Genomic DNA, 23603 nt, shown 5'->3' with positions numbered 1-23603 from the left:
CTTTTTTTTTAGTTTTAGTTTATCAGCTCCATAATATTCCAATGCTTTATTAAATCATTTTAAATCAAATTATTTAAAATATAATATAATTGGTGTTGTTCGAATAGCTCAGTGTTCGATTAGGGGGCTATTCGATCGAATAGCCCGATATTTTTCGGGTGAACGAACGTCAAATTCGAACACCAATTAAAGTCTATGATGGGGGGGTGGGTTTCGTGACTTTGTAGAACTGCAAGAGATGCTCTTGCAGCCCTAGTGGAGCTGTAGTATTTAGGGATGAGTGAGCGAAAATTTTAATTTTGATCTTGCAGTGAATCGGGCCTTTCTCGCTTACATGTAAGCAAGAATGGCCTTGTGATTCACCACGAGGTCGTGTTCTCACCAAACTCAGATGAACTCTCAATGGAGAAACTTCATTGAGAGTTGGCCTGCAGTCACAGCTGATTGGAAGCACTCAGGTGCCTCCAATCAGCTGTGACCGCGGTTCCCATGACCACTGGGCTGTACTTATCAATGATAAGTACAGCTCAGTGACCGTGGGAACTGAACTCAGATGAACTCTCAATGGAGAAACTCCATTGAGATTTCAGCTAGATTCACAGCTGATTGGAAGCACTTGCGTGCCTCCAATCATCTGTGACTGCAAGTTTCCATGGTGACCGGGCTTTACTTATCAGCCCAGTGACCGTAGGAACTGAACTCAGATCAATTTTCAATGGAGAAACTCCTTTGAGAGTTTACCTGCAGTCACAGCTGATTGGAAGCACTTACATGCCTCCGATCAGCAGTGATTGCAGGTTCCCACGCTCCCCGGGCTGTACTTATAAAACCAGGGAGCGTGGGAATTGAACTCAGATGATCTCTCAATGGAGAAACTCCATTGAGAGTTCGCCTGCAGTCACAGCTGATTGGAAGCACTCGTGTGCCTCCAATCAGCTGTGACCGCAGGTTCTTACGCTCCCTAGGCTGTATTAATAATGATAAGTACAGCCTGGTGACCATGGGAACTGAACTCAGATGAATTCTCAATGGAAAAACCTCACTGAGAGCTCATCTGGAGTTTGCCAGCTGTCACAGCTGATTGGAGGATTCCCACAGCTCTGCTCAGAATGAATGCTGCCGTGGGAATCATCCTGTCATTGTGGGATAACCTGTAAAAAAATAAAAGTTAGTTACACAAATCACACACACTCAATAAATTACTTTAACAATAAAGCCTCTTTTTTTTTACACATTTTTTTACTCAAAAATTTGCGAAGTCGAATCCCAGGTCGGGTCTATTCAAAGTTGAACAGTCATATTTGGGTCAAATATAAGGATAACCCGAATTCGAACACCAACACTAAATATAATGTTAAATTGGTGATTTTATAAATGGTCTATATTTAATATGTAGGCATATTTCTAACAGAGCTGTTGATTCTTACAAGTAACCAATGTGTTTGAATAGGCACTGCTTGATTATGTAATTAACCAACTAAGGTGATGAGCTAATATTGATAATTTTCATCCAAGGTAATCTCTACAAAAACCTGATTGTACTAAAACAAAATTGCAATAATCTGAAAAAAAATAGCAAAAAATTACACATGACTAGGACAACTGACAGCAGGGCAGAATCAAATTGCTGATATAGTTATTATTTTACTTGTAATATTTTTATTTGTTAATTTATATGTGTAATGAGAGGACAGCTCTACATTCAAATCTTCAGCAGTGTTATACACATTCAGGTTGTCAGTATGATATTCAGCAACAAATACACTGAAGATCACAGTAATACTTTTAGAACAGCTGGACCAACATACAGGTTAATATGAGATCGCAGTGATACTAAAGCTCTGATGGGTCAAGGTTCAGGGTGCTTTTATCCTGTGTATTAACTTCAGAGGCAACAGTTTCAATCTGCAGAAAAATACAGTTATTACATCATGGCATTAGTTCACCTTTAAAAGCATATGGTAAAGCCTGATTTGTGGTTTCTAGCAGATGGGCTTCCTATAATTACAATTTGAACTGTTTCACAGCTCTGCCAACAGTGGATCTGTGATTAAAGTAGAAATCACAGGGTAAGTAGTTCTCTGACATTGTGAGTCACAACAATAATCAAAGACTAAACTCCCTGGTTTTGATGAAGTGGAGATAGTACAGTGATTCAAGTATGGGGCTGAGACTTAAGTGCTGCTTCTTGCAAGCAGGAAAAGAGCAGACATTCTTTAGTCTATGTTATTGACTGCCCCCAAGCAAATCTTTAACCTGGCATCGCAGAAAGAGCATGACTGTGCATCTCATTTCAGTAGAGCCCCAAGTGTTACACCTGAGGATCATAGACTTCTTGTCGTGTCTGGTTAAACATTCGTCTCAGCAACTCTTTTATCAGCAGCCTTAATAATGAAGGTTATAAATCCCTTAGTGTCAGCTATTACAAATGTCAAAACTTTGTGGTAGAATGAGTTTCTGTACTTTTTTTTTCTATATATGAAATTTTTCACAAACTACCACCCATCAAATTTCAAAGTGCTAAAACTACTACAGGAAAATCGTAAACTTAGCAATAAGTTATTATAAGCCCCAGTTGAATTTTGTTTTCAAACTTCTTTTGGCTAAAGAGTCACTGATCCAATTTTTGGCCTTTTATAACCTCAAAAGCCTGTTTTCTGCACAAATGTTTCTACTTGCATAGCAAAGAATTTCTTACTAACGCATAGAAAGAATGCAGGTTAAAGGAGGGTTCAAGAATAAAAAAGACGTCCTAAGCATTTTTCAAGTTTAAAAAAAGACAGAATTGGAATGTCATATGTAAACCCCAACTGTATATTAAATCTATTACCATCAAAGCAGCATTTAGACACAAGTTCACACTGTTACTAAGACATGATGATAGTGTATCCTTACAATAAACTGCTCTCTTAACATCAATAAGTTCAATAAAAAAACTGCTGTTCATGTGCTGCATTCTGGGTATCTCTTATGCTTTGTATATGTATAGTGTAAGGCACACATTGATAATGCTGCAAATATGGCATTTACAAAATGTTTACCAGTGAATAATGATCATTTTTTATAATAAAAAACATGCACCAAGAAGATTCACATGATGATTGTTAAACTTGCTATTTTATAAATATGCCAGTTATTATTGCAGACTACAACTTTTTTTGTTTAGAGTAGTTAAGTGATTAAACCCCATTTAAGCTTTTACTGCTTTCTGTTTTCTTGCAGCATTCTCCTGTAAATCCAGAGCAGCCCAATAGCATTATCTCAAGGAACTGGTCATTTGCACCCTGGGCTAACATTATGTAGGTTGAATAATACGGGACACTGTATACCTGGCAGATGGCACATCCTAGATTATCTGAAGAAAAGAGGTGATATGTACTGCAGCATGAATTTTCAGCTATTTTATTATATTCCCTGCTAGGCAGTATTTTTTAATGTATTTTTAGTAACTACATTAGGGTATTAATGGCAGGTGATAGTTTTTGATGTTGTCAACTGTCAAATTATGACTCTTCATTATTTCATGACTCTTGGCACACTAGGGGCTCTATTTAAAAAACAAGGAATCTGACGTTATCTCAAACATTTCCTGGTGGAAATCAATTACTGCTAAAAAAAAACTCATGGACCTGGAGGATTACCAAGAAGGAATGTTTGAGGGAAAGTCTGATTCCCTGTTGTATATAGGTTTTGTCAACAATTATTTCTGTAGACAATAATTATTGGAATTAGGCTTGATTTAGTAGACCTCTTACATCTAATACATGTACATGCTCTTTAGCATGTATATGTATTATAGGGTTTCATATAAGTGTAAATATAGGAGGGATTAAAATGTTGTGGTAATTTTATTGGATTATATAATAGGATAACAAAAATTATTGGGTAACATTTTTTTATACGCAATTGAATTCATTGATTCACTGGGCCTGATTTATTAAAGCTCTCCAAGCCTGGATAGGGTACTTTTTCATCAGTAAAGCTGGATGACACAGTAAACCAGGAATGGATCTGGTCCAAATAGCAAATGACTTTTAAAAAATCTATTCCAGGTTTGCTAGATAACCAAGCTTCACTGATGAAAGTGTATCCTCTCCAGCCTTGAAAGCTTTATCAAATCAGGCCCACCGTTGAAACATAATTGTTGATATATATTTTTAGGTAAAAGTTTATGTATGCACTGTTGAGTGTTTAAGGACATTAAAGCTAAACCTAAAAAAAAAAAGGCCGGCTCTTTATTTCAGAAAGGACATATTTTGTCTCTTCTGCAATAAAAAAGCTTACCTGCCTTCTCTTCTTTATAATGCACACATGTGCAGCTTAGTATATGATCCCAGCTTACCCAGCTGGCAGACATGAAAAAAACTCCCATACCTATGCACAAGAGTTATGCCATTCTGACCTGGGCAAACAATAAGGTTGAAGATTTTAAACCCCAATGGGGATCAGGTGAAGATGTAGTTGCTGGTGAGGGAGCGAAAAGTTAAAAAATTGAGAACAGGCTGGTACCCTCATTTTTTGCAGAAGAGACATAAGCTGTCCCTGCCTGCTAACATTTCCTCTATTTTTAGATTTAGCAGAAGATATATTTTTTAATCTGTATTTGAAAAATAATGACTAAAATATGGAAGTCTCATCTCAAAAACTACATTCAGGTCAATGTACAGTAATACCTATATGTACTTTTATAGAATACGTGATGGTTTCCCTTTAAGAAGACTTAAGTGCAATGTCTAAAAATCCTATTATTCAACTGTTTTAAACATATTGTTATAAATGTGCCACGAGAACTGTATCTGTATACTATGCACCATATTTCTACATGCTGATTAATTTTATGGATACAAAAGAAACTCTTTCTTCATTTTCTTGGAGGCCTTAAAAGTTTATAAATAAAGAACATTATGGCACATAATGAACTTGGTGACAAAATGCAGTGCTAAAATGCCTATAATCTAAAGCACAATTTTCTTTTTGCTGTGCATTTAGTGCCTGTGTATAGATAAGTACTTAAATCAGAAATATCTGTATCCTCTGGGGAAAACACAGGCCACTCTGGAAAGTCTCAGAAATATCTCAAGAGAAGTAATATACTTTAAATTAGATTATTAACATGACCTGAAAATTATTTTAGGTAGCTAATTATGATGAGCAAATAAAAAGACTAATTAAATTTTGCTAATGTGTCATAGTACAGGTGACAAGCTGTCGCTACATAAAAATATAGTGCTCTAAAAATTCAATTCCATAAAATAATGACACAGTAGCTAAAGTCTTTTTTAAGCTTAATAATAATGGAGTGACCACTTTTAACATGTATTTTTGATGCTGCACCTAAATTTCATATGGTAAGAAAAATGCATTCACTGAGCAAAGACACTTTTCCATATGTTGTGGAGACAACTACAAAATTACCAGTAATGGGTAGATTGTATTGCTTTGTTTTACAATGTACAAATAAATGCCTGTTTAGTTGAAAACTGTCAGTATGATCATAAAAAAGGCAAAAGTAAATCTATTAGCAAAAAAGGATTACGAAAAAGAACTGAAGTATTAGAATGTGAGAATATGTAACCGCCTTCAGGCCTCAATCATGTGTGTTCTTAAAATGACCACTAGATGGAATTATTTATTTTTTGTTAAGTTAATATAGAGGAGGTGTAGTGTATGGTATAGATTACTTTAGACAGTGATATTGCAGCAAACCCCCTAGATTTGCATAACAATAAATAAAAAGAACTGAGGGAGAGGGGTCTTTTTGATGTTTGTATTTAATACACATTATACATAATACAAGATGGTGTACAAAAAATAAAAAATATATATATCACATTGTGACAATATTTAGAACTACTGTAACCCCTTTCTTCTGCATTTAAAGCATGCAAAAAGGTGAGGTTTCTTTTGGTTTCTTAAAGAATCTAGACATAAATTGCTATAATTGAAAAGAAGAAAGAAGATGGATCTTGGATGTTTACCCTATTAAGGTGAGGTCCTTGAGTCCCTTAATTTCCTACGCGATTTGCATATTGGCTTCCTCAGGGGAGCAAGTGATATACATAGACTACTAAATCAAGCACATAGTAGCTAGGTAACATAGTAAGAGTGAGTTAGATAGGTACATAGTATTCAAATCTCTTAAAAGTATGTCAGTTAGGTTACTGACATATATGTCACAGTGTATAGTTCCCTCAAACTACTACATAACAATATTGACAATGACAATCTGTACCTTAAAAAGTAAAAAGTACTTTTATGGATCGATTTCTGGAAATATAATGTACTAATGTTAATCTAGTGTAGTAGGTAGTTGTTACACTGAATATCGTAAAGACTTGAGAACATGGAAGTATGTTACATCCATAAAAAGATGTAAAATCTAAATATGTAAATATCATATGTATGTAAATCTTTAAATTGTTTATTCAAAAAGTGCTTGCAATGAAAATTGGAGTTTAACTAAATCACATATTGTTGTATTTAAAGTCAGGTGGCTAGGTAAAGCTAGGTAAAGTAGGGGACCAGACAAATTGATAATTAAAGCAGGGAGAATCAATTCCCGGATCTCCAGCAGGATACTCATCACAATAGGTCCCAGATAGGACACTATCCACTCCAAATAGTTAAGTCGCAAAAATTATTTCCTATACTTTAACTATAATGCCTAAAAGAAACTCCTTTGGGAGCAGTCAATAATTTACCTAATATATTCAATCTGATGGATTTAAGTCTTTTTTCAACCTAACCTAATATGTATTTATATACCTTTGCAGAGATTTTGTCAAACCAATCTGGCTCAGGTTTTGATTATCAGTTTGTGTGATCCCCCGCTTTACTACTCAAGTAAGAATTATAGCTCCCACTTCTTATTATTAGGCTTTCTAGACACCTGACTCTAATGATTTTAACCTCCTGGGCGTTTCACTGATGTCTAGATTTCTGTACCAAAAGCGGTACACTGTTTTTCATGAAATTTTTTTTTTTTAAATTGTAGACCTGTAACTTACAGAAATATGTCCAAACAAGGGTCTACTAGATATTCTGAATATACATACACACAATCATGTAAAAAAAATTAACTTTAATAATAAAATTAAATAAAAAACCCAAAAATCAGGTTAAACAAGAATGCATAAATAAATAAAAAATATTGAAAGTGCAATAATTTGGTATACTGTATAGTAATATATTTTTCTAAAAAACCTCCCTAGTGTGGTAAATTTTGAAACATCCAACGTCACATACCTATAGACCAAACCACTTAAAAATATTTTGTATTATTTTGTATTGGATTGGATACAGGACTTTGTATTGAATCCAATACAAAATATTTGAATTTTCCGCTACGACCCCCGTCGACGGGTGTATGCACTGACATCATCAGGAATCGTCCAGGGACACGTACGTGAACACCCAGTGTTCTAATTCTTTACGTACTTCCATGTACAAATCATTTTTATATTTACGAATTTTTTCATAGACCCCAAATCCAAGTTTTTTTCAGAAAACATATTTTTGAGATTGAAAAACAATTGGTCTTTTTTCAGGTAATAAATAATGCAGAAAGAATTAGAACACTCGGCGTTCGTGTACGTGTCCCTCGACGATTCCTGATGATGTCAGTGCATACACCCGTCGACGGGGGTCGTAGCGGGAAAAAAAGTGTTACATTTTTTGCATGGAAATTTATTTTAGATTTTAGGCTATAATTCTTAGGCATAACTCACCAAAATATGTCCAAAATGGAATAAATTTAATAATAAACTTTAAAAAAAAATGTATAAAACATTATAAAAAAAAAAATCTTAAAAAAAAAAAGTAGTGTGTAATGTAATGTAACTGTACAGTAGCTTATATAATTTATAAATATATATATAATTATATTAATATTATATAAAGATTTCCTTGTATTGGACTCAATACAGATTTTTTGTATTGAATTCAATACAAAGTGATTTGAATTTCCCGCTCTGCCTCCCGCCCACACCGCCGCATGTAGTGACGTCACCGGGTAACCCCGGAGGTCGTCACTGCACACGCTGGGTGAAGACTGAAGACAGAAGATGTCTCCAGATGAGCTGCGGCGACAAGGTAAGTGTTTTTTTTTCAGTTGGATTCCGATTGTCATACAATGTTGCACTGTAACACTTGTTTCTTTTTTTAGCTACCCCGCACCTGGTTCAGGGTAAACGATTGTAGCAAGTTTTCTTACCCAGTACCAGGTTCGGGCTAACCACCCAGGTGGTTAAACATTGTTACAGTATCAAATACATATATGCCTATCCGATTATCTATAAAGTAGCATTTGCAAATCTTACCATTTTAGCTGGAATTGATTGTTTATCAGTGCAACTTTTAGGTACCCTCTAAAACACTTATTTATAATATTTTGACTGCACACACAAATCATTTTTATATTTCCAAATTTTTTTATAGACCCCAAATCCAAGTCTAAAATGTTTTTTTTTTCAGACAACATATTTTATAGATTGAAAAACAATTGTTCTATTTTCAGTTAATAAATAATGCAGAAGAGATGAAAATTCAGGTTAATACATCCAAAAAAGGGATTTAAAAACCTGTCATTTATGCCTTCTACTTTGACAGATTTGCTAACAGAGACAGTATGTTTTAGATTCCGACAGAAAAGGAGAAGAAGGCTTCCACCCCAATAGTTTTTAGCACTATATATATTGTCAAAAGTAACTGTGAGAACTGGAAAAATTGCATCTGTACAAAATGGGAACAATAGTCCTACCCTAAAAAATACTAATTTGCCACCACTCCCCACACTTTTGAAGATGTGTTTGAGACTAAAGTATATGTGTAGTTAACTACACAGGTCAACATGTCATTTTCATCAGATATAATTGTATGTGGGCTTTGTAGTATTTTTGTATGCCGGTTTCAAATCTGTGGTTAGTGTTTTTCTAGCACGTCTAGTTTTTGTGATGCAGCTAATTATATATTGTGTGAAATTAATTATAAATAGCCTTAACATATTACAACATTTACCAACAGTTTCAGTTTTCTTTTTTTAAGGTTAGAGACCGCACTCACTTGCCTTAATGATCCAGACAGTTTTTGTTATGCGTGTGGTTCATTCCCGACGAAAGCACAACGTCGCCAAATTACCACAGAACTTAAAAAGTTACACAAGTTTTATTTCGGCTGTCCACTTTATGATCAGGATAAATTTTGGGCTCCACATGTCATCTGTACCAGCTGTTCCAATGGACTGCTTGACTGGCTAAATAGACGTAAAGCAGCAATGCCATTTGCAATCCCAATGGTGTGGAGAGAACTGCAAGACCATCTAATTGACTGCTATTTTTGCTGCATCAACAAAAGTGGATTTTCAGGTAAAACTAAACACAAAATTGTATATCCCAGTCTCAATTCTGCAATTGGGCCTGTTCCCAGGCATGCGGAGGAATGCGCTGGAGTTGCAGCCAGTTACAACCCCGAATCATATGATCCTGGCTACTTGGCCGATGAAGATTTAGAACCAGAGACCTTTACACAAGCTGAATGATCATGTTCATTATCTAAATCTCTCCAAAGACAAAGCAGAACTTCTTGCTTCAAGGGTTAAACAGAAGCACTTGCTTGCAAAGGGTGTAACTGTAACTCACTACAGAAAATGAAGTCATAACTTGACAACGTTCTTCAATAGTGATGGCTCACTGTTCCACTGTCATGATATAAATGCACTCTTTAACAGTTCGTCACAAGAGCATGTTCCATCTGAATAGTGCACCTTCATTGATTCCTCTAAAAGAAGCTTGAAAGCAGCTATACTGCATAATGGCAATTCCAAACCAAATTTACAGATTGCCCTTTCCGTTAACCTAAAGTCCTATGACAACATGAAGTTACTACCTAAAGCAATCCAGCATAAAACACACCAGTGGAACATCTGTGGGGATGTAAAGTTCATTGGCTTGCTGATGGGAATGCAGGGAGGATTCACAAAATATTGCTGTTTCCTATACCCGTGGGACAGCCGGTCTACGGGAGACCATTATTCAGTAGATCTATTCCACAGTGTGCCTTATTTTACTTCAGACTGAAGATGTATTAACATTCACTTCAATTGTGCTTACGTTTTAGTACAAAATACATGCACGTACAATAGTAACTATATTAGTACTCATAACTCAAGTACTGTACGTGGGGAAAAACTAAAAACAGATCTGAAACCTGATCAAAAAACTGATTTAGAAAAGTTTGCTGTGCTTTCTGATGACTATCAAAATTTATTAATAATTTTTTGTTGACCTGTGCTATTTAAGAACATGGAATAGCTAAAGGGTAACAATAGTAACAACACAGAAACAAGAAAAACTAATTCTAAATTAGTGGCCAAAGGCTAAGCAATGATGTCATCCAATAGAGCCAGCTTGCTGGATCACCCAGCTTTACTGATAAAGTGTATCCTCTTCAGCCTTGGAGAGGATTAGTAAATCAGGCCCATTGCTCTAAATAATCCAATTGGAAATCAAAAGTTGTGTGAATCTTGTGGGAAAATATTTAGCTTTAATATTTAGCCATAAGAAATGGCTCCCAAATTTTGGTGCAGCATGTTACATGAAGATCGACATAATTAAATAATAATTAAATCTGACCATTCTGTAATTTACTATGCAAACAACACTGGGGTATAGATTATTGCAACTTTTACATTTATTGTTATTTCTTCATTGATAGACATGTAATCCCGGAAAAGTTTGTATCAAACAATGGCCATTTGGTCTCTAATGACATTCCCTCAAACATTTCCTGATGGGAATCAGTTACTGTCATTGAAACACATGTGCCTGGAATATTACCACAAGGGAATGTTTGAATGAATGTCAGATTCCCTGTTTTATAACAAGAGCCTTTTTTTAGTAAAATAAATCTTTAAAGGTTTAATAATTCAGCTAACTTTCAGCACATAAAATGAAGTCCATTTTGCTACTTAAAGAACTGCCTAAACAGCTGAAGTAGAGGGTATTTAAATATTGCTGTGCTGGACTAAAAGTAATACAGCATGGGATCATCAGCTGATTCTGACCAAACTGTATTGCATAGTCTTCCTATGAAAAGGACCAGACAATCAAAAGTGCCATTCCACCTTTCATAATCATTTAAAAATAAAGAAATAAACATCAACTGCAAGCCTGATACTGCAATGGAACGCCATTACCTACTTTACAAACAGGTCACAATACAGATGTCAGAAGGAACATGGTGGCTACAACTGATACACTCCTGCATGTTACCTGACTGAAACTGAAACTATTTACACATGCCCAATGTCACCTGAGAAGAACAATTGTGAAAAATGTGTACAGCAGTCCCCCAACATCATGACTTAGTGGAAAAAAAACTGTACTTTCATATGGAGGTTAGAGGGGTGTTGCTTGCATGTTCTTCTCCTCCCTGTTCAATAAAACTAAGCGGCACTGTGTGTACAATGCTCATACATTCTTCTGTCAGCGACAGAATTCTGCCATGTATATAAAGTCTGTAAAGAGCTTAAGACTGGTGTTGAGTGAAGAAGACAGCTGATGGAAACACCTAAAATACCTTTTACAGTTGGTGTAGGTAAGGACTGCAGGCTAAGCTTTTCTGTGTGATTTATTATGTTTTTACACATTTATTTGTACAATAATATGTGATGTGTTTTAAAATATATTTTAAAAATGGACATGCGCGAATATTGACAATGCAGTGCACCATAATGTATTGATTGCCTTAATGTGTTGAGGTGCCATTCATAATGTGGTTTACTGTAGTGCATTAATGCACATTATATGCTGAACAGTGTAAACCCAGCTTAAGTGAAGACAATCCAGCAAAAATACTAGAGCCAAAATTGGACACTCGGGTTCTAGAAATAAAAAGGACTATTCAATCAACAATACAGTGGTTCCACAAGCACCATTAATGTTTAGGTAATGCATGCATATGTCTTCATTCTTAACTGTTTCCAGCTAACAGACACAGAAAACAAAAAACAGATTGCTACACTTGGCACATGGCACATCCTTCCTTTCCATTCCTGGCATAATGTGGAAATAATCTATTAAAAAATTCTCATTAATATTAACATGCTGCTAATTACAAGAAAACAAATATACTATATTATACTAAATACTTTTCCATACATTTTAAGGAACACACACTCCTAATATACTCCTAATACCTATTGGAAAAGTATATTAATAATATAATAGTCTATACTGACTAGTATACAGTATATGCACTCCGTAGACAGGCTAAACAACAAGGAGCATGAGACTTAAGTGCCTACTAACTTCAGGAAATTTAAATAAACTATAGACTAGGAAGTACTCTAAGTAATTTATAGTTTAAATAATTTAAAGATCAATGCTTTACAACTCTTTAGGGTTAGTCAACTTTTAAAATTGCTTTTGGTGCAGTCTTGTCAGCTGAATCATTTTGTTTTTGGATTTTACATCTTTTGGAAACTCCAAAGATTAGTTATGTTATGTTCCCCTTTCTCTTTCAATTTTGGATGATTTCTACAACCTTTGGTCTTTTTGTGCTTGGTCTTTGTCATGTTCTTCATGAAGTACTAAAAATGTACAAGAAAATATCAGGTGGTTAAACTCTCCAGCCTCTTTTAAAAATGGAAACATAAATTAGGAGAACGAAGAACAGTTAGAGGTTCAGGTGTTACAATAGTATCTTCCACTCTGATTAGGTAATTACATAAACCTAATGGGCCAATTAGCTAGACAGTGCATGGGAATCACAGTGAGGACATTCACATGATGATGTACACAGTTCTGATCTGCTCCAAATTGCTTTGCAAGTTTCTCATTTGGCACCTTCTTCATATTGTAAGCCAGGTGCTATTAAAAGGGAATAGTGATTCTACAGAATGGTGATGCTACTAAAATGAATGACATTTATCAAACATCAATAGAATATCCTCTCCCAGGAAGAGATATGCATTCAGAGGGCCCTATTTTGACTGCATCCAAAAAGGGTATTTCATCTTATGCATTAATTTACTATATTTGTTTTAATGAATATTCCACTAAGGTCATGCATTCCTGATCATTAATAGTGTGATGTAAGGTAGTTCCTTGGATCTTCAACAACTTTTACATGATCTTCTTGACAGTTGAGGCAATATAACATAGCCTTGTCAGGGAAACCAGAGTTGTATTTACAATGACATAAGTGAATCAATTTATAGGATGGCAGGTAGTGGAGGAGGTAGCATCAAGCCTCCTAATTTACAGCTTCTGATACATTTTTTGATTCCCTCTTTTATCCACCACAGGACATGTGGATAAAATCAGCAACAAAAAAAAGAATAATAACAATAATAGATAGATAGATAGATAGATAGATAGATAGATAGATAGATAGATAATACCAATATATTTATTTCATATATTTTATATAGATAACATTTATTTCTAAAGGCTGCAAATGCTCATTTGCTTTTTAAAGCTGCAAAAAAAAAAAAAAAATCCACTCTTAGAATTAAATAATGACGTGATTCTGCAAGACTGAACTGAAATTTGTGTCTTTACGTTAATGGAAATATGAATCCTGCTGATAAGAATTTTCACAGCTTCCTGCTGTTTACTTTTCCTGTCTGCTGTATGCTAATTAGATGAGTTGAAGACTTATTGATTTATAATTGCACTACCATCAGATCGATCTTCTGTTTAATACAGTGCATTTCATATTCTGAGTTTGATTAGGGATGGGTCCAAATAACTATTAACAACAAAAGATTGACAAAAGACAATCAGCCTCTGTTAATTATTTATATATATATATATATATATATATATATATATACACACACACACAGAAATATATACACATATAGAAGTTGAGCTGCAAATCTACTGTAAGTGCCTCATTTGATTTTGATTCTCTTTGATGTTATTGTTTTTGAGTTTGTATTTTTTTGACCCAGTGCGCCCAGGGCTTTATGTCTTTCTTGCCTACTAAATATATTAGGTGAATAAAAAAAATGAATAAAATATTATTTATGTATACATACACACACACATATAGGATACCTGGTTATCACTGTAGATTTATTCCCTTAAAAGTTGTTGATAACACAGAATCCTAATTCAAATTTTCAAGCGTTCTCCAGTTTTGATTAGTTTGAACCTGACTATAACCTTTACATGTGTTTGTTAATCATACATCCAAAAATAAACTGATTGAATATTCAATGACTGATCAAGCAGTGTCACCCACTGGAAACAAAGAACAAATCTGCTGTCTGTGATCAAAGAGGAATTTCTTTATTCTACAAGCTTTACTTCTTTATTTATTCTACGTTTTATCAAAGACACAGTACAAATCTAAAACAATGTTTGGATATTTTGTTAACTAATCTAATTTTCCACTATGTAGATCATTAATATTTACCAAACTAAAAATAACTTTTTTAAACAACCATTTGTATTAAAAAAATTACATAACATTAAACAAAAAAGTGAAAGTTTTATTGAATGTGTTTTTGTAATAATACTGGATGGCATGACTAAACAAGTTTTAAACCATCCCAAAACCTAGGTTATCATTAAAATTAATTAGAAAATGAAAATTAGTTTATTGTTGTCACTTAAATGAGTTAGGGAAATGCTTGAGTCTGGACATTTAAAAAAAATCTCTCTCTCTCTCTCTCTCTCTCTCTCTCTCTCTCTCTCTCTCTCTCTCTCGGTATTGTTCTTACAAGACCATGGAAATCTACATATATTATACACATGATAAAACAAAGTAAAATTATACTTGTACTTCTGATTTATAAAAATTCAGCATCTCCATTTTTTATTTACATTTCACAACTTATTTAAAATATCATAAAACTAAAATTATCAATGTTGACACCCTATGCTGCTGATATTTGTCCATCAACAATAAACACAAATCATTTTTAACTGATCTCCAGCATTTTAATATATAAGGGCCATATAAGGGTTCTTTAAACAATTTATTTTAAGCCCCTACTTTTAGGTTTAAATGCTCATTTTAACTAGGGAACACATAAGCACAATATGTACCCTATTTCTTACTCCTCTGGCAGCCAGGGCTCCTGTTCACTTTCTAATTATACTGGTATGCAGGCAGCCCCTTGACATCCTAAGATTTAATGCAGGACCACAATTTCCAGTGACATGCAGATATTATCAGCGACAGACAGATATTATCAATGACAATCAAACTTCATTGACATGAAGATAATGTTAGGTAGGAGGTAACAATGAGGTTAGGAGGTAACAATGTTAGGTAGGAGGTTATCAAAAACATAGAAAGAATGCAAGCAACAGACAGATTTTACAAGGAAAAATCAACAACATGCAGATATATATAAAACGACAGGCAGATATTAATTTTATGCAGATATTACTGACAACAGACAGATATCAACAGTTATAGGTATCCTAGTAACAGGAAAGTACTCAAGCAAAAATCAGGTATCCCAGTGATCAGCAGGTTTTGGTGATCTGTAGGCCCTTGCGATTAGAGGTTTCCAGTGACAGGCGGATAACTGGTAGGGCACTGCAAGATCTGGGAGGGGAAGTGTCACCTGTGACTGCTGAAAGTTGGACAGTTGAAAATTGAAGTGACTGCTAATTCTGTAAATTTAATCCAATCTGCCATTTATCAGTGGGTTTCTTTATGATTGATTTAGGTTTACATTGCAGGAAAACTTGATTGACATTGGAATATATAAAATAAGCTGTTTTCACTAAAATTTTGTTAAAATAAATTTCTTTATTTTGTTATGTTATAGTCAGGCATAAAGCAATTCCACCCTATTCCTATCCCCCTAGACAAAACAATCGTTTAATATTTGCAACCCACTACAAGGGTAATTTTTTTCTCCATAAAAGCATGAACATTTTTACACCAACAATGAAATCTTTGGTGAGATTGTTGTTATATAAGGCCGTTAGCAAACCATGAGACCAGTACTACCCTACTATCTTTATTCAAAAAATATGTTGATTTGTTACTGACAGCAACTGATGTTGGAGTGAAATGATTTCCATGTATTCCTTATCTGTTCTCTCTGAGGATTTAAATACTACCTTAGCATAATGTTAAGCACATTAACCCAAAGAAACCAATCATAATACAATATCACCATTTTATCTTCCACTGATCTGATTTCAGTAAAACCAAGTCTAAACCTTGATTAATATTTCTTATTTCACTTCACACATCATTGCTCTTTTGCACTGCTCTATTGAATAAGCCTGTTTATGTTTTAATACTACATTTTGTTTAGAATGTAAAGTATGACTGGCACAGTACCTAATTTGTTTTTTTATACATTCACAAATAATAATTATACTATTATTATTATTTATATTATTATTATTATTATTATTATTATTATTATTAATAATAATAATAATAATAGTACAATAATATATAATAGTATAATAAATAAGAATAAAATATTCCTGTAAAAGTAATTGTGTTTAGAACTAGTGTACAATGCTTGATATTCTGGAGCTTAATGGCTATTAATATGGGGATCCACTCCTATATACGATAATGTTCACCATAAGTAATATTTCCTGTCTCTTCTATTATTTTGCTGCCTGTTAAAATCTCTATATTCTTTTCACAATGTGATATATTCTTTGCCTTCACAAATAATTTATGTGGGGGAAATGCTTACACTGCTATGTATGCTTTCATCTCTCATTTTTTACACTCCAAAACTTTTCTTAATTATCTGCCCCTTAATGTGTAACCTATATTTGGTTTATTGTAAACCAAATATTATTAAAACTAGATGCCCTGATCAAGATGTTTAGTATATATCAATACCTTGACAATTATTGTATGACTATTATGTATATCTATATAATTTTGCATGGTATTTTATTGTCATAAAAGCCTTAAACTTATATGTATTATTTTAATAAATCCCCTGCTCATTTCTAAATAAAACCTACATTTTTCATTGTTGCTTCATAAGGCACTGTGTTGGGAAAAAGTAATCTACAGTAAAGAGCGGTGTTTAGGGAGTTTTTTTGTATTTTCAAGTATTGCCATTTTTTGCATTACTTTATATATATTTTAATTTTTTATTTTATTTAGTTAATATATAAGGGAATTTTTATCTCTACTGCTTAGATTATAAAGCTTTTTTTAGAAATTTATTTACAACATAACCTAAAAATATTAGCACAAGAATATAAAAGGCATATATTGAAGGTACAGTACACATTAACATATATTTAAAGAAATGTAATGAGAGTCATGCAACAGCAATTTAATGCAAGATAATGGAAGAATAGAATAAAGGGGTTAATAAAAAAATAAATATGGTTCACTAAGGGTTAATGTAGAACAAAATGTTTTTATCTTTTTTTTTTTTTGTTATTTCCACTTTCACTTATTATATATACAATATTTGTACAGCATTTTATCAATTGAAGTGCAATAGTAGCTGGTGTTTAGGCTCTGTGAAGAGGAACATTATCTCTGCTCCTCCTCAGTGGTAGCATTGATGCTCATTAGGGGCACAGGTGGAGGTTTCTTCTCCCTGATGCCATGTAGGACTCCCAGTGGGCTGAAAAACCCTTCCTTGTCTATTCATGTGGACTTAGGTCTCTTTGCATTTTCTGGACTCCAGCACTACTCCCTCCATATAATCCAGCATCAATGTAAAAGGGTGCAGGGGCTGATGCTATCATACAGCTACTTCTACAGTTACCATGCGTGCTAAGGCAACTGAGCAACATCTTGCTACCTGCACCATTTTCCCACACAAACAGGTTCTGGTAATACTGCTACTGAAGAGCCCTAAACTAGACTCCTGTTCATTTACACAGGCTACTGCAACTAGTTTCCTTACCTGGAATGAACTACCACTTTGAGATCAGCCTAAATATGTGTAACCTCCCCTAACAGTCAAATACAGCTATTACAACAGCTAACACAACCCAATACAGCTATTTTGTATTGAATTCAATACAAAATTATTTGAATTTCCTGCCAATCCTTGCGCCCCACCCAACACATGCACCAACATCACTGGGAAACCCCAGAGATAGTCTCTACACTTCGCAGCTGGAGATCGGAGGACGCGGGGACGCTGACGATGTTAGGTAAGTGGGGTTTTATTATGTTTTTAGGGCCTCGAATGTGACTCGGGAATACCGGTTTTTGCATGGAAATTTCACCCCGAGTTACACTCGGGAATGCCACTAGGGGGGTTAATTAGGTCCTGAACATGAATTATGTATCCTAATTCTAGATCCCTTACAAGCAGGTGACCCTTCAATTGTGGCATGGTTGTTGATGCTAAGTGGGCTGGTATTAGTATTTTAGAACAGAGGACCCCAACCCCCAGTCTGTGGCCCACTAGGTGGGCTGCGGCTCTGGCTGGTGCACCCACCAGCGGAGTCAGGAGAAGGACATTGCAGGCTGGTGGGCAGGTTGTGTCTTGTGGCATCATGACATCACTCTGGGGAGAAGTTTCTTCCCCTTTGAGACACATGGCTTCCGGTGCATGCGCGGTCCAGAGTCCGTGCATTAGTGGTCTGCAACTTGCAAAAGCATGGGGACCACTGTTCTAGAATCTGCTAGCATTTTCACACACATTACTTTCAATGATTTTACATTCACAATCATTACTAGAGTTTACAGAGAATGGTTTTTAAAAGGAAAAATACCAGTGGCTGTTCTCTGGGTGGAAATGTCCTGTTGATTCTATAGGTCAGGGGAGAATTTTCAGACAGATATTTGAGCAAATAGATGTAACGTGCGGAAATGTGGTAAAACACTTTCAAGTGTGTGTAGATGGGGGTCTTAACAGGAATCCTAGAGTTCAGCTTTAAACATCAAAGTATTATGCCTTTTAATTTCTTGCCTAACACTTGATTACCACCTTCTCTCTCTCTCTCTACAAAACACGTTATTGCAGCTCTTTGCAGCAAGAGACAAGCAAGCAGTCTATATATTCACATATATTGTGATGTATTGTTTTTATATCCAGTGTATATGTTTTTCCCATCAATGGGAATAAAGAATAAACCTAGATATACAGTACAAAAATACATTGTGCATACATTGTGCATAGTGCATTGGCTAGTACTGCTAGCTTTTACCTAAAAAGAGATACAGACAGATGTAAAAAAAAGAGGATAACACCCTGTATAAGAAATCACTATATAGGAAATGTTTTGATAAAAACAAAACTATCAATAACAGTTTTAAGTGTGTAATCCTGTGGCTAAGCTATGGGCATTCAAGTCATATTCCAAAAAAGCAGAATGACAAAACAAGTCTTTACTGACCTCTGTAGATGCAGACACAGTGGAACAATATATTCTCCTACTTCATGTTAGAAAGCACTAAAGTAATTTTAATAATTCTCTAAGGCAGCATAGCTTATCCTGTTTATTTGCTGGTTGTTAAGAATATGTACAATATTAAATGTCCATAAACTGTGCAACAGGATCACCAATAGTGTCTAATCCAAAATGCACATATTCATTTCTATGGCTGTACAGCTCTTGACGACTGCCACAAAGCCCAGACATTAAGGTATTATTTCTAGCATCTCCTTGCCTGCTTCCATATACAGTAAGAAATAGTGATGTGCACCACTGCATTGTTCTACTAGTGAACAAAGGAGCTGTAGCAGTTAACAAAAGCATTGAGCTTGATACATCAAAGCTCTCCAGGACTAAAGAAGATAAAATATCAATGGAGAACCTGGCTAATCCAGCAAACCTGTAATAGATCTGGTCAAGGATAAAAAAATTCTGTAAACTAAGAGCAAATTATTTTATGGAATTCCTTCTAGGTTTGCTAGATCACCCAGGTTCTGATTAAAGCAAGCCCATAGTGTGCGCCTTGCTTTATGAGCTAAACAAACTTTTTTCCCAGCACTGTATCCACAAATTTTTATTTGACTTACTACACCATAATATGTAATACAGTGTCTTATTTATAAAAACTTGTTTAGGCCAAAATTGGCCATCATGGTTGGGTAATTGTTTTATCCCCCCAAAAAAGTGGCCCTAATCTGTGTTAATGACATATGTCTATGTTAAGGACATTAGATTGTAAACTTTTGTGGGGGACAATTAGTGACACGATTTTTGGCTTTGGAAAATGCTGCCTAACATGTCAGTGATATATAAATGCAATGTAAGCTGTGTATAGACGTCTTATTTCTTTAAGGCCCCTGCTTTTGTGACTTCAGTGACTACCTGACTAACCTTTGTTCTGAGGTAAATCATTGATTACAAGAAATATATATTATGATATATAATTGAATACATAGAAACAATCTTTATCAGTATGTCCAGCGTCATATTAAACAAAAATCCTTTTTGAAGAATTAGGTGCTTTTTATTAGGTGCCATATGCAGTTAAAGTATCCTAAACTCTTAAGCATATACAAAATAACATGATGTAACTCCCACACAGGCACGCAGGATTTCAATCAGTCCTGGCTACCACAGGGGAAGCCGGGATGTGCCGGGTATTCCAGAAATCAATGTGAAAGCTCCAGCAAGCAATTGAGCGGGTAAGTGTACCTATAATACTTATTGCAAAAGGGACATCACCCTGCTGATCACAAATTTTTAAATGGGAACTTTAACTTCTGCTTAAATTTGCCCTTTATAATGTTTGAATATGTATGCTTTAAAATGTAATGCAAAATCTTTATAGCCAGTGCCATCAGTTCTAGTAGTATGGGCAGCAACACTTTTGAGCCAATGAAGCCATAATACAGCTTAGTTGTGTTAGTTTAGCTTAGTTTGAGTTAGTTTAAGCTGGTTGAGGTGCCAACTCCACCCATGCCCTACCATTCACTGGCATTACAAAGCACAATAGCTTTCTCAGTACTGCAGCAGTGCCCTGATTGGAAGTGATCAGTGACAGTACAGAGTGACTGTTATTGGCTGAAGTGATTATTGAGCTCCCATTTCCACACAGATTCTTTCTTTGCGCCCTGTATCCCCATTATCACTATTTCTGAACAAATGCCACCCCTTGTTACCATGGCACCCTAGGCCATAGTCTAGGTGGGCCTATGAGAAATCTGACCCACAAATTAGGTTGCTAGATCATGTTTCTGCCATCTTTCATAGGTTTAGCCTTCGGAATATGCCATGTAATACAGATGGCCAATAGATATTTACCTGGCTACCGGCACCACATGTTTTCTATAGTCACTGGTTCCTCCCCAGCTGCTCATTGGTACACTAGACTAATATAGATTACCCACTTCAGGAACCCATAGTTTGTGGCCAAATACTGTTGTTTAGGTATAGCTGTACTGAACTGAGTGTGCAATGTTTGGACCAATTTCATAATAGACTCTAATCTGCACAGAAACACTATTTCTAAGTGCCTTCATAAGCGAAAAGGTTATGGTTAAGTTGAAAATGGCCAATATTGAAAAGCAGCTTTTAAAATCGAGTTGCAAGGGTAAATGTTGGACTGGATGTCCTGATTAAACTAAAAAAAGCTTCCCCCTTTTAGATTCAGTTTGCAACTGAATCAATAAGTCAAATATATTTGATACTAATATAGTACAGTGTTGTTATTGGATAATATTTTACTTCACGGTTACTGCTTCTGGTTCTCATGTAGCTGTTGGAGAAATATACTGCCACACCCCATTTTGTATACCCAGGAAATTCCATAAGCATATCTTGCTTTAAAACATGATAAAACATGCAGGGTGAGTTAGAGAGAAGCAATAAGGAGAACATGGGCTTTAAGTAAGTGGCATGACCTAAAGAGAATGAGCAGAATGAGTGAGGAGTTATTGCTTACAGCATTTGCTATCCTAAGGATAATATGTAAACTGACATTAATGACTCTTAGAAAATACATGTTGTGTACCTGCCATCCTAATGTTATAGATTCATTACTTTGTGAGTCGCAAATCACAAATCAGTTCAGACCCTTTACCCTTCTACCAAAATGTTTTTTTCCTGTTGGAGTCTTCATCTACTATTGTGGCAGGAAGTGGGAGGAAAAACACAAATGGCAAAAAAAATAAATAAAAAATAAATAAAAAACAAATAAAAGTTCACACCTTTTTTTGCTCTATTCAAAAAAATATAAATATATTGTCAGCAGGCTTTAAAGGAGATGTGTAACATAGGCAACAGAAAAAATGGCTTGAATGTAAGGAACATGTGTTGGTAAAATAAAAAATATGCATTATTCTTATTAGCAGTAATAAACATAAACTTTAAAATACCATTTCAAGTAAAACTGGCTCACACAATGTCTTCTTTATTTAAAAAAAAAATGTATATGTTGGATAATGTAGCTTTAAATTTATTAAAACCCAGTTGAATCTTTATACATTTTTACTGTAATGCAGGCCTTGTTGATTGGAGCACTGGACAAAGAGCATCGGTTGGACAGCTTTTTGACTATTTAGCATGCTATTATTACAGGATACTTTAATCTCTGTGTTAAAATAATAAAAAAAAATCCCTCAGTTGTTTGGCTGTGTTGCAATACATTAATAAATGATGAAGCTTTATTTGGGATTCCGGAGTAAACTTGGGAATCTTTCTGTGCTGGAATAAAAAGTGACATAACTTTGGTAGCAAACTCATTTAGGATTAAACACACAATCTGTTTGATAACCTATATTAAAATGTTCTTTACTGCTCAAAAAAATTACCATGTGGTAGTGACATGAAAAACAGGTTGAGAAACATCCACTTAAACCTATCTTAATTAAAAAAGCCACCACCTTCAATAACCCGAGAAATATATTTTGTATTATTTTAACTAAAATACATTGCAATGTTTACTTGAGTTTTGGTTGTTCTCCACATCTTAAAATGGTATCAAAGTGATAGATTTACTTTACTAAACGCTGATACCTTTATTTGTCAGTGCTTGCCAAAACACACACACTGAATAGATATCATCATAACTACATAAACAAAAATATCGGTATTGCAATGTGTTTCAACAAGAGCTGACATAAAAAATGACTTTGCTCCCCTGGCAGTGGTGTTTATAGCAAGTAATGATCCATTGTTTCAAATGAATGTGAATATTTCCTGGTTCTCCTCTACCAACTGAATCATTATTAATCTTTTTGGCCTGTGTATATTCATTAGATTAACACTCAGAATGTGGTGTTGTTTATTGTCTGCACTGTACACATTATAACACTGAAAAGACAAGATGAATTTGACAGCTAATGTAAAAATTACAGAAGGCAATACATCTTGGATTTACGTGAAACACCAACATGAAACTTAATCAATAAAATCTTAAGTTAGGTATTGTATGAAATGGCACATCATTCATTACAGGGGGTTGGCGGAAAACTTGATTTACTGGGTTGATATATCGACCTTTCACCTACAAGACCTAGTTTCAAATCCAGTTCCATCCAAAGTGACTAAAGATTCCTCTAGTCTGACAGCTCTAAATGGATATTGTTGCAAAAGATTTATGTTTACGCAGTTAAATATATGGCATGTAGGCTATGCTCAAAATGTAACAGGGGAAGTTTTGACAGGGTTAACATCCACTGTGTAAATCTATGAAGTGATTAACATATTTTTCTTTATGAAAACAGCATA

This window comes from Pyxicephalus adspersus, chromosome 1 (genome assembly GCF_032062135.1).
Source record: "Pyxicephalus adspersus chromosome 1, UCB_Pads_2.0, whole genome shotgun sequence".
NCBI classification, from domain to species: domain Eukaryota; kingdom Metazoa; phylum Chordata; class Amphibia; order Anura; family Pyxicephalidae; genus Pyxicephalus; species Pyxicephalus adspersus.
The sequence above is the reverse complement of the archived record's forward strand: the minus strand, read 5'-3'. Positions refer to the sequence as shown.